The following is a 12,591-nucleotide window of genomic DNA, read 5'->3' on the forward strand; positions in this document are numbered from 1 at the left end:
ATCATTTTAGCCTCTGCAGCAGTGTTATGGAAAGAGACTGAGGCTACCAGCCCTTCCCAAACCAATGATCCCAGAATCTCTGGAGGAATTTGTGAATTTGAAGGTAAACTTTCTGTCTTTGAGAGAGAAGAATATAGAATCTTTAAACAGTTGAATAGATTTTCCTCCATGCATTGAGTAACACTAAATCTTTTTAGATCTATTTCAGCTTCATTGTTCCCCTGCCATTTGAATTACTGGCCCAGAAACATATAATTCAAACAGAATTCAACTGAGAAGTGCACTATAAATAATATTCTCACCATACAGAAAAGTGAGTATTATATAGGTAATATTTTAACCAAACTAGAAGAGCTCTGACTGTGCACTAACTCCTATTTTGTTCCGCAGTGTTAACACTGGGGATTATAGTTAGCTTGCAGCTGGAAGGAATGGAATCTGGAACTTCCAGATTTCTATTCCAAGTAGAAAAGGTTTGCCATTTAGTTTGACCATTGCTACCAAATACATTTGAAAAAAAATTAGTAGCAAAAATCGAAACATGGTAATTTGAAGTCTGGTTTAAATCTTCTTACTATTTTTCTTTCCTGTAACTATAAAATAAAAGTTTTCATTCCAGTGGATTTGTCAATTGCCCAATTAAGGGCATTTTGTGAGAAAACAGAAACATTCCATGTACTGTATCATAAAAAGGAAAGAGCATTAAGTGGTTTTCTTTGATAAACTCTTAGGCCAAACCATGCTTCTAATCTGGTCACCTAGATGCATTTCAGAGCTGTGTGAAGCACTTCCGGTTCTGAAAGTAGATGATTTTTCTGACAGGCAGGTAATGCAAAATTGGACTATGTCATAAGAGAAGGGAAGCTTGAATTGACTTGCTCAGCACCTCTGTATTATCCAGTATAGTCAGAATATAGTTATAAAAACATGGTAGGAATTATCACATTGAAAATTCAAAGAAACAAGCACATATTTTAAAAAATCTAGAACTTCTCCTCTGTAGTTGCTCTAATCTTACTTTGGTTAATTTCAGTTTTTTAAATGATGATTACTACCCTTAAATTTTCTAATGTATTTTGAATACTGATAATTTTAATTTGAGATATTTGGACAGCTTGAGAATCTTCTGATGAAACTGAGATATAACCCTCATTGAGTTATATGAGGGTTATATCCCCAAAACCCTTCCCCAGACTAATTTGTTTTGTTTTGGTTTTGCTTTGTATTGGGTGCAGAACACAATGAGAAATTGATTGTTTTACTCCTGGCTATTGCTATTCCATGGGTTTTTAAAGTTGTAACTCTAATATACTGACCCTTTTTTCAGAAGAAGGCACTATAGGTGACTTGCTTTCATCTGTGAATGTTTGTCTATCCATCTTTTATTTTTCTGGTTAAAACTACCTCCAGCTAATGTGTCATTCAGGATTCTGGGCGCCCACCACCCAATTTTTGTGGTGATTCCTTTTTAAAGCTTAGATAAGCTTTTCCTGCTCTGAATGGAAGTTTCTCTCATGCTATACAAACTAGTCATCATGTAGAGCTTGTTCTTTTAGATCTTTCTGGAAGTGGGCTGGAGGGCTTCGGGAGGCTTGGGTGAGCTTCTACCCCGCTCCAGACTGACCTCTGGTTGATAGTCCAGGCTCAGCTCTCAACCTCATTACTGCTTGCCCTGTGCTGCCTGGTGCTTATTTCCAGAAGCCAGAATGAGGACTTTTGTCCCCAAAAAGACTCCCCTGCCTCCGTATGGCCCCCTTCTCCAGGAACATCTTGTCCTTTTCTCCCAGCCTGTTCTTACCAGCAGCCCTTGATAATTTGCTACAGGTGTTTGAGACTTACATAGTAGCCCCTTATCTTCTGGGCTTCTACATCTGGACAAACCAAATATTTTTGGTATCATAGCTAAACTGAAAGAGAATAATCTGTGTAGGTCAAAGAAAGAAACATTACTTAGAGCTTTTTTAATATACAGATTGTGAGATTCTATTACTTTTTGATCTTGTAAACTTTAAATTTCTTTTTGAGATAGTTATTCTACTTGTTACCATAGTAGTTAGTCTGTTAGTCAGAAAAAATAAGTCAGTGAAAGCAAGAGGTAATTAAGGTAATTTAGTGTTGCCCCACTAAATTACCTTAAACTATAGTCAAGATTTTATATATCTAATATCACAAAATTGAATGAAAAGGGAAATACTTGTTAAAACAAAAATGTTTACAGTATTGGGAACCTTCTCTTTCTTTTTGCATAAATATATTCTGAAGTATGCTGTACTCTCCCAATTACCTAAGTTTTCCAGCATTTTTTAATTCTATGCCACAAAGGTAATCCGATTATTATTGTGATATGCAATTAAACTCTAATGTTACTTGGACTGCATATTTTTCTGCATTTCATATTAACCAAATTATTTTTACCCATTAATTACTTTCTAATTATTTTAATTCTAAGGAAAGGATACTATTTATTGAATAAGGGGTAATACTTTGTAAAAAACATCAAAGAGTCCAGTCCTCAATTTTTCAGTAAAGAATTGTTGCTGTCCTCATCTAGATGCCTTTAAAATATCCATGCAACCTTGGTTCAAAATTGCCCTTCAGGGTGACTAGCATAACTGTAATTTTGTACTAAGTCATAGTCTTAAAACAAGCAGGATTGCAAGATGACTTCAAAATGAGCAAAAATCACAAATCTAATTCCTGGATTCTCCTGGCTATGCTATTTAGTAGTGATTCCAGATCATTTTTACTTTACAGCAAACACTTTCTATTAAGAAATTAATTTGACTATACTATTGTTGCTCAAGTTGAATGAAGCCCATGGTCCAGGGAAAGTCCACTTAAATAATTTAAACTTTTCAATTAAAAAAAAATATTTTGTGTTAAAAAATGTGTATTGAGATTTAAAATGGACATTAGTGTGAATAAAAAATGTTTCATTTACAAAGCCTAAAACAGAATTTCATACTTATGAAAGCTACTAGGAATCTGCCCTAAGTGACACTATCCATCAACAGCTGGGTGATACAGGTGTGAAATATTCTCAATTTGCTGTTCACATAAACTCCTCCACAATCTCATTCCTAGATAATGGAAATGAACTGAATTTGTTAGTGTAAGCGTAAGAGGACATTTCTGTACCATAGTTCATCCTACAGTTAAGTTGTTGTTCAGATTTTGTGCTACCTTCTATACCATGTGTTTTTCCTTCTGTACCTGTTGAAAACAAACTATCCATCCTTGAAAGAAACAAATCTCTCAAGCCTACAGGGATAGCAACATGTTCTACTATAAATCAAGTTTTTCCACCAAGAGCTAACTCCTGAAAAAAGTGCAAATTGCTATTCCCTGAAAAAAAAAAATAAAAGAAAAATGCCCTTATAATATGCAGCATCCTGTATGGGAAATGTCATTAAACACAATATCCAATGTTAAACCAAATGAGTCTGATAGTCTTTCACTTAATCAGTTACTTACGAAATTAGAATTCTTCTACCATAAGCCTTACCCAAGAAATATGGAGGTTCTGGTGTTGTATACAAATTGAGAAATCTCCAGAGTTTTTGATACTCATTTAACACCTAATTTGTATGAAACTGAAAGGTCATAAGCTCCCAGATTCTCATGAGCACAGTGAAGTACACAAGAAGGGGTCATTTTCATTGAGTACAGAAGTGAATTTACCCCAAAAATATTTTACATTTATGAATGTGGTTTTGTTCCAAGTTTGGGTATTATATGCCTGATATTTTGAGGTAACTTCCTTACAATTTAGGTAAACTTTATTTTTATTTCTTATGCTTAACTTTATATTACATTTCTGCAGACTCAAAGACCTAGCCATTATTTCAATGAATAAAATGCTTCATAATCAAGACATTCTGTTCGAATGGCTCTTTATTTCACAATTTCCACAATAACCTTTGTTGTCAATAGCAAGGTTACCTGTATAAAGAGAAATATTGTATCATTTGATACAAATTATCATTAAATAATTTTAACCATAATAACTGATGAAAATGAGTAATTTTCTGTCTAAAGGTAAATGAAAGTTCTATAATTTCAGCTGAATTTAGGAACTAAAAAGTAAAGTATGAAGGGGCTGTCTCCCAAAAAGATAAGAAAAGAAAAAAAGAATAGTTCGTAAATCATGTGTTTCTGATTAAATCATTGAAAATAACAGAGATGATGCTTGAAAGCCATAAAATAAGAAGGTGAAAAATTAAAGCTGTTCATGACAATACTAGATATAACAAATGAGATACAAGAATTTAGCAGAAAGATCCACAGAATTTCTTGAGTAGCTCTGCTTAATTTTAGCCTCAGTAGTTTCCTCTATGATAGCTTTTTATACAGTGCTTTGGAATATAATGACTGCTGTTGATAAAGTATCCAACTTGCATAATTAAAGAAGCATGCAAAGCATGAAATTTTTAATACATTCTGTAAACAAACATATCCTGTGAGAGTGACAAGTAGTCATTGACTTATGCAGATTTGAATCATTCTCTGCTGAGAAGGAAGTTGTTCTAAGGATCCTGAGAGAAAGAAATTGTACCAAGGCAGACATCAAAAATAATTATTTTTACTTAAATTCCTAGATTTTTCATGGTATAGCTAAGAAAGTTTTCTTGAACTGAAGCAATCAAATTAATCTGTGCTTTAGAAATATTAAATCGTTAATAAAATACAGAAATTTTTGCCAGCAGAACAGACTGGGAACCTGAAAGCCCAAAATTTGTTACTCTTCTGTTTTTACTCTTACTTTAGCATTATGAAGATAGTTGATACAATCAGTGTAAGATTAGATGTTTTGCTGTTTTGCCTGTCTATGTGAGAGATCCAGAGAAGGAATTAGTAAATCTTTGATCCCACATTTTTTTGTTGGTATTCAGTTATAAAATTAGTTTAATGGTTGGACTCAATGATCTTAGAGGATTTTTGACAAAAAATATTGAGACTTAATTATTTCTGTTAAACTTGTTTTAGGTTTTCACTTCTTTATAAGATTAAGATCTCTAAAGAATAGAAGTGAATGTTCTTGGTCAACATGCCCATTTTTGCTACCTAAATTTTTGAGAAATATTTGCAAAGAAAAAATATGCAAATTCTTTCTATGCAAAAGTATTAAGGGTTCCCATAACCCATTCTCTGAGAAGTCATAGATGTTTCACTCTGTCATCACCCAATCAATGCTTATTCTTTTCAATTGTGTATCTTTATGTACTCTAACATTGCAACTACAGTTTCCTATTGCAGAAATACCAAATATTGTAGTGTACAAGCAATGGTCTCTCTTTGTTGCCTGGTTTAAAGAAACAATTTAATTTTAAAAAGTTTGTGAAAATGCTGTACAAAAGCATCCAACTTACATGTTCTCAGTTATCCCCTTGGGGATATCCACTGAGTATTAAACAAGCTTTAAAAAACTAATCATAGAATTATGTAATTTTAAGAATATCCATCTTCTTCTGAAGGTGAAGGAGTTCTTCAGATTAAATATGTTTGTATATTCTTACTCTGTGCTTTTTTTTTTTTATACACCTACAAATCATTGATGCATAAGCATCTGAGAGACCACTCACTCTTACTTTCAGATTTACGTTGAACAAATGTCAGTGGGTGACAACCTAAGTTTTACTGGTGCCATAATCTAATTGAGCAGTACTGTAACTTGCTGAAATTCCAATAGCCTTTGTGGTGGGCACTTTATCATTCTGACACATTTTCCTCCAACACATGGGGACCAGTAGTGGTATGTCCAAACTTATTTTTCACTGTAAGCCACTAAACTACTGACCAGTAAAAGCCTGACCCAAACATTTAATATCCAATAAGAATTAATGAACCAGGTGAGTCATACATTTACTACATGGCTTGATGGGACAGCCATTTTAGCAGTTGCAGAGTTCACATAAAACCATCCAAACAGCAATTTTTTCCCAATGAAAATTTTTAGGTGAGACTTTTTCACAGGGAAAGCTGTAGTGCATATCTGCATGTTAATATATCTACATATATGTATATATTCTGCTCAAAAAGGGCATCTACTGAAACTCTGGAAGTAGTATGGCTCTGAAAATATCTTTTTGATGAAGTCATGAGATATGTTAGGAGAAATGAAATAATCAATGTTTAATATAAGAATGCCTGTGTAATTGTCAGAGATTATGGCTATAGGCCAGATAAACAAGGAAATTTCAACCTGGTTGTAGCTACTTAATATTGTCTAATGCAATTCAGTAAGGCCATTGTCTTATTTAAAATAACAAGAGACCAGTTTAGTGAGCTATATTGGCATGGTGCATAGAATATTTCTCTAGATGTCTAACTGTAGTGATTGGGAAAACATAGCTATTATTATATTGTAGAAACAATCTGTCAATAAAATTGAACTTCAGCATGTGAAATGTGTACATCACGTAATCATTGTGTACATAAACTTGCAAATGAGTAAGTGCAAATAAAACAGTTGAAATACCAACAAAAACACTCATGTAAATACTAGTGATTAAAACTCCACTTATCTGCAGCCTAGCATTAGTTAATGATTACTCAGTTCCATTCTACTTATGCACCTAAAGTACTCTATAAAAGACTACTAAAGTACCTCCATATTGTGCATCTAAATTACTTAAAGTAAATTAGAAAAACCTTAATAAAGTTTTAGAATTAGCTAAGCTTTAAGAATTCAAAGAATTCAAATTTCAATCTTTTCCCTTTTCTCAGTACCCAGAAGTGTAACATTGTTAGTTCTCCATATTTTTAAAACTGGATATACATTAGCAAGCAGTATGATGCAACAACTTCTTTTACTCTCAGGTGAGAAGGGTACTTTGGTGCATGAACTGCAGAATGGTTGGGCAGAAGCAAGATAATTGAAAATCAAACTATCCTGATCACAGCTTGTCCCTGTGATGGCTCTAAGCTGCTTCAGAAACAGAATGTTACATTGTCATAAAACCTTTACTTGACCACATTTATGTGTCTACATCAAAATGAAGCTGTGAAAGCACCAGAGAAAACATCAGATTTGTAGGGAATCATCTTAATGGTTCATTATAAATTATTTGTTTAACATCTTCTATGAAAAAGCTTTAATACCCTTGAATTTTTTTTTTTTTGCAAAGAGAAGATAGCTTCAGCATATATGAGCTTACAGAATGGAAAATTTCTACATTAAACCAATAAACAAAAAAAAGAGGTGTAAATATATTGGTGGGTTTGGATCTCTCAAACCTACAGGACAATCTATACTGTGATTAAAACCTTAATTAATGAGCTCATTAAGAAGCATAATAAACAAACTTGGCAAGCAAGGGCTCAATCCTCTTTTCTGCCAGACCAGCCTGTCACATTAATTCCCTTATTATCCATTTAAGGCATAAGATTTCATTATTTATAACCTATAAGTTAATATCATGCACCTATGAACAAAAGAGATTTTTTTTTGTTAGCTGATGCTGAGGGTCCTCCTTCTTCTTCCTCCATCCCATTGTGAGTGCCCCCTGTATCTCATTTGGAAGCAGGAAAGGCTCGGTGATCCATCCATCTGCCATTACATCTACTTCTAAAGTTTTTTTGGGTAAACCAGTTTTACACCCTGCAGCTTGAAGGTTTGATCTACACCATTTCCATACCTTAGTGAAGTCTGAGGAAACGGGGAAGATAAAAACCAGAAAACAAAAGTGGCTGCAGGAGACATCGATCTGCATGTGACCATGACTGCATAACAGCCCTTCAGCTTCTCCTGGCCACCTTCCCTACCTACCTGGTGCTCTGGATTTGACCCAGTGCTGCAGCTTCCAGCATCCATCAGGCCTTTGCATGAGCTGGGTTAACCAAAATTGAAGAAGCAGTTAAGTGAACAGTCGGCTTGGTGCAATAAAATACTCTAAGAAATACTTTAATAGATGTAAAACTATTCTTTTAACCTTTTAACTATACATGAAATGCAATTCAAGGTGAAAAGGATATATATGACATTAAGCAGCACAGATATCCATTCTCCTTACAGCTATCAGAAAGATATATGAATTTCCTTTTGCAGTAGCCTGGTAGCAGTTAAGGACACCAAGTATTTTTATGTCCATTATTCTGCATAATTCTCTTTCCATTTTGTAACAGTATTGAACTTACAACACTTCTATTAGAAATCAAAGATCACAGTAAACAACTTTGATACTGTCTTGCTGCATAGTACAGTAGTCAGACATCTGTGATCTGAAAAACTAGCTTGACATATACCACATAGATTCTTTAAAATAGACCATCCTATATTTTCACAATGTAAATGAATATGCCAGCCTTCAGGTACCTTGATAGCAGAAAAAATTATATTAGCTGGAGGCAATCTAAAGAAGAGCAAGGGAAAAAGATTATTGAATGGAAAAGTTGTTTTATGGAAAAAGATTTAGATTTTTGTACACAACTCCTCTGACTCTTTCTTTCATCTAGATGATTTCACTAATCTAATTTGTAACATGTCATCTCAAACACCCATATCAACACAACTGACAGGATAGTCTATTGCTTTGGGAGGAACAAGGGAAGCAGATAGGAAACAGAGAGACTGTAAGACTGTTAAACTAGCTTGCAATATAGAATTTTACCTATGGTACAAGTCAATCAAATTTATCTCATTAATCACAGAATTGCTAGGGGTAGAAGGGCCCTCTGGAGATCATGTAGTCCAACCCTGCTGCCAAGGCAGGTTCACCTAGAGCCAAGTTGCACAGGAGCTTGTCCAGGTGAGTTTTGAACATCTGGCAGCATATACTTAAGTAAAAAAGAATTGTGAAGGTCCTATTTAAGTGATTCTAAAACAATTTATCGAAGAGCCTGAGTCCTACCAAGGCTCCACATAGCCCTGAAGCAGAATGTGGAAGATAAGCTCATTGAGAACACTTATCTGCAAATGAGTGGATCATAGTTGGGTTCTGGTGTAAGAGAACTGATCTTGCAGCAGGAGCCAAGACATAGCTGAAGCCTTAGAGACAAGGCTGTAGCTTGAGGAGACAACTGAATGCACAGAGGTGGGAAAAACCATGGTGTGGGACCTGGTCACAGACCCTTAGCTCAGATGATAAAAGTACCCTGCAAGAAAATGTGGAGGAGTTTCAGAGGAGAGCAATATTTTCAGTAGTGCTGTGCTTAGCTAGGGTCATGGGTTTTATGTCATAGTAGGTGGGAAAATGAAAGAGGTTATAAAATAAGAGAGCCATCAACATGTTTATGTGCCCATCATTATAGGTGGAGGAAACTTTTCTGCCGCTATTATTGCTAGTGTCATCTGTGGGGCTTAAATGAATTCAACTCACGTGGTATTCCTAGAGAGGAAGCCTACATTAAGGATGATAAAATTGCTCCAAATACTTGTCTTTTTTATACAACATGCTTCTTAGAAATTTAGTATCTTTCTATATAGTTTTATAGTTTAGAAACTCTCTCTCAAAATGCATAATTCAATTCTCTGTTATGAATTGAGGCTGTTCTTCACTTTTACTTTATGATTACTGCTTTAATTTTTCTCTTCCCTTTCTGCAGCATATATCTGTATTTTCAGTGCTTTAGTGGTGAAAAGGAAACTTCCAAAAGAAAGTTCTATTTTCTCTATTCTGAGGCCTGTTTCCAGAAGGATGTTAAGAATGCTGCTCTCATGGGAAAATACACTTTTATCATTGTGTAAGCGATGCCTTTGAAAATCCAGAGATTATTCTACAAGTTTTAAGATATGCAGAAGTTACATATCATACTGCTTCAGATAGAAAAAAAAGAATGTTGATGGTAGAATTTTTTTTAACTCTCAGTTCCCAAGGGGCTTTTTAAAATGTATCTGCCAAATCTTAAAAGATTTTGCTTTAGGAAATTAGAACAGCCCTGCATTTGATTTTAAATACCATTATTTCAAATAAGTCCCAAGAAAGGTAGGGCTGCAAAGAATGAACAGAGCGAAATCTTTTCCTTTTTCTTAGGAAAATATTACGTTTGCAGTAAAATAATAAAAGCTAAAAAAAGTGCAAACCATATGAAATACATTTTATACTATGCCCCTGGGCTGCCACTCTCTTCCAAATTGCAGAGGACCAGACCAACAGAAAATAAAGGTTACTGAGCTAGAGTATATATTCTGGCAAACATCTTTAGGAGAATTTGTGAAGGGGAACTTTGTTATAAGGAGAATAAAATTACACTTGTATTACTTACAATTATTTGCTCCTTGAATAAGAATATAATTTATGTATATATGTATTTCAAACAAAAAATAGAAACTGCGAATGAAATTAATAGCTAATTGTGAGTGTGTTTTCCGATTCTTCCTAATATGAACATTGTTCTAATCCAAAGGCTATACAGTAGAATTGTTGCAACTCATGAAAAAGAAATTTCTAATATTTTTCTTTACAGAATATTTCCAAATAACTGTCAGAAAAGTTATTTTCTGCCCCTATGTATGCATCTCCACAGTCACATATCATGGTGTCTTTTTTCTGTTTCCAGCTGATGAAAAATTAAATAATTGATTAATGGCATAAGTTAAATATAATTACAAGAAACAATTTTTAAATTTTAAAGTTGTAGTTTGGTGACTTTTGCTCATTAATTACAACTGGAGGTTTGTTTCTCCAAACTACAAAACATTTATTTTCACTTTTCAAACATGCCTTTTTAAATTTAGACTCTGTAGCAACTGCAAATGTGCATACAAACCTAGTTATTTTAAGTCAGGCAGCATTATGCTCCATTCTATCTGATATAACAAAACTGGGAACACCAAAATGTTCTTTAACACTAGAGCATGCTCAGTAGAGATGAAGTCTTAGGTGAATTTACTTGCTACAACCTACTAGGTTTCTATCAGGCATATGCAAATGTACATCTTTCTTTAAAGATTTCCATCTTAGTGTTGTGTCTCCAGTTGTTAGAAAAATATAGGTTATAACCCTAACACTGAGGGTAGGTGTTTTGATCAATTTCAAATTCCAGTTTTAACTATGGGGCTGCTACAGTGTTTTAACATTTTTAGCAATCACTTTCAATCTGAGATTGAAAACAAAGAAAGGTTTTCATTAATTTATTTTCAGAAGTGGTTGGAGTATTCCTCCATGAAATTAAAAAAAAAAAAAACAAAAAACAATATTCAAGCAGTTTTATGAGAAAAAGCCTTGTAATGCAAATTGTGAGATGGCTGAATCCTTATTACCTAGCTCTGCTACTGATGACAGGTTAAATCTAATTTCTTATATTTACATGGAGAAAAATATTACTTTCACAGGGATTTATAGAAAATTATTCCATCAGTGTGAGAAAGTGACAGGGCTACAGGTTTGGCAGAAGTAGAATTGCACGCACAACAGAAGAGGTTCAAAAAGCCTTGAAGACTGACTACAAATAACCACTAAACCTTAAAAGACCATCTTTTTAAGATAAATGCTGTTCTATGTTGTTATTTCACACAGTTTTATAGATGAAAACCTTCATATATTTTCAAGGAGAATTTTTGCTAATGATTGTTCTAATCCTGTCCCAGTACATTTACAGAGTGGGAACAAAAAGTTAGAAAGCTATATCCTCTACCCCCTCTGTAGTCCATGACTTCAGGAATCAGGATCTGTCAGATAGGCACTTAACCAATTACTGTTCCAGAAAGCCATGTTTACCGAATTCTTGTTATAAGCTAAGATAGTTTAACTAGACAGTAATCCAGCTTTCATGGTAGCATGAGATGAATTGAAGAATACAATGTCATTATGTCAATTAAGGATGTGCAATACTGCTCGTCTGAGAGTGAAATGTGCAGAGCCATTGGGTTCTAGCAGTAACCATGCACTCCAGAGCAATTGGTCCTTATGAATATGGATGACAGTTGTTAGAGAAAAAGAATCTATGTATGACTCTAGTCAAGGCTGGATTTTTTTAAAGATGCTATGGTTGAATGAGCAGGAAAATCAAAAGATTAAGAGGATGCAGTGCATCACCTGTTGCAGTTCCTCATCCCCAGAATCTTTTATTTATGTTTGCAAAGCTGCTACATATGCATCATCAGAAGTATTTTTAATTATTCAGGGCCTAGACTTTCTTCAAACCAGTTTTCTTAGGATCAGCTCCTAGACCATGAAGCCTGCAAATGTCAAAATTTTACAAATAGCTAGGTTTACTAAATGATTTTAACTGAAGATCAAAACTAATTGAAAATAACTTAATTATGCAAGTGTTAGGCACAGTGTGTATAAGCACTTTTATATCCCTATTGCTTCTTATTTTATCCTACCTATATTGCCCTGGTATTGTAACTTATGTAAGAGACATCAGGTTCACGCAATGTTTATATAGGACCATTGACAATAAGTACTAAAATACAAATTTTTACTATGAATTTTTAACTTTAGTCCAATCTAATAATAATTCTTCATATTTAATGAACACTCCAAGGACCAAGATCTCTTTCCTACTTTCAAGAATTTCAACTTTCTGATTATCTGTATTTCATAATTCTCCAGCTGGTTGCCTGAATTGATGCTTGTTTCTCCTGAAAAAGGATTACTTCAAAAAGCAGTAGTCAGCTAGAAGAAATGGGGAGAAATGGGGTGAATC

At 34.1% G+C, this 12,591-nt stretch overlaps 1 long non-coding RNA gene across 1 annotated transcript; it reads left to right on the top strand.

The window, feature by feature from the left end:
• Positions 1 to 3,390, top strand: LOC141729348 (uncharacterized). Its single transcript, XR_012580778.1, has 2 exons — positions 1 to 103; positions 198 to 3,390. It is a non-coding gene; the product is annotated as an uncharacterized LOC141729348 (long non-coding RNA).
• The last annotated feature ends 9,201 nt before the right edge of the window (positions 3,391 to 12,591 follow it).

Source organism: Zonotrichia albicollis, chromosome 6 (genome assembly GCF_047830755.1).
Source record: "Zonotrichia albicollis isolate bZonAlb1 chromosome 6, bZonAlb1.hap1, whole genome shotgun sequence".
In the NCBI taxonomy this organism is placed as follows: domain Eukaryota; kingdom Metazoa; phylum Chordata; class Aves; order Passeriformes; family Passerellidae; genus Zonotrichia; species Zonotrichia albicollis.